The following is a 1,103-nucleotide window of genomic DNA, read 5'->3' on the forward strand; positions in this document are numbered from 1 at the left end:
TAGGAAGCTAACTGAGATGGGCAAATGTGTTCTTCTGCACATATATAATTCCTTTTTGGCAAAGGGCTCCTTCCCCTCGGAGTGGAGGAGATATTTGATTACTTTTATACCCAAATCCGACGGCGTGAAATTCCGGCCTATTTCCTTGGCTCCTTGCCTTTGCAAGGTCATGGAACGTATGATTAATAATAGATTGAACTGGTGGTTGGAGACCGAGGATAAACTCCCGAACTCGCAGTTCGGCTTCCGGAGGAATAGGTTATGTATGGACAACCTGTCTATCCTTTATACGGATATTTTGGGTGGCTTCCAGAATGACTCAGCAGTATCGGCTGTGTTTCTCGACATCCATGCGGCATACGATAATGTTTTAGCCGACGTTTTGATACAGAAGCTAGTAAAAAGTTGGGTGTTCCACCCAAAACGTGCAGTTTTGTATTTAATCTGGTTTCCGCTCGTCAGGTGTTCTGCCGATATGGTGAGATGGAGGAGGTCTTCTGGCTTTACAAGGGCCTTCCTCAGGGCAGTGTCCTGAGCTCTCTACTCTACTCTGTTTACGTTGCGGAGCTGGACTCTGTCAACTCAAGGGAATGCAAGTTAGTCCAATATGCGGATGACGTCTGTATCTTCTCGTCGATTACTCCCCTCGAGAAAGGACTGAGCGCGATTGAAAGAGCTACAGCGAAATCAATAACAATACTCGACGGCCTCGGTCTGGATCTATCGGTTGAGAAAACTAAGCTATGTGTCTTTAGCCGCAATGACAACAGTTTAAAAATTCCCGTTAGACAGGGAAACAGTATTATTTATCGGAGACGAGCATGTTTCATTAGAATTCAAGGCACTGAGATATTTAATTCGTCTCAAGTTAAGTTTCTGGGCATTAACTTCCAGTCTAATTTGGGATGGACGGCGCATATGGACTACACGAGGCTTCGTTGTATATGTCCGCTCCGAATAATCAAATGCGTGGGCCACACATGGTGGGGAGCCGACCCTCGGATCCTCATGATGGTGTATCGAGCCCTGGTCAGATCTAGACTGGAGTACGGAGGGTTTCTGTTTCAGAACCTTTCAGAGAAGATGTCTACGCAACTTGATAA

This window comes from Wasmannia auropunctata, unplaced genomic scaffold, assembly GCF_000956235.1.
Source record: "Wasmannia auropunctata unplaced genomic scaffold, wasmannia.A_1.0 LD336095.1, whole genome shotgun sequence".
NCBI lineage: Eukaryota > Metazoa > Arthropoda > Insecta > Hymenoptera > Formicidae > Wasmannia > Wasmannia auropunctata.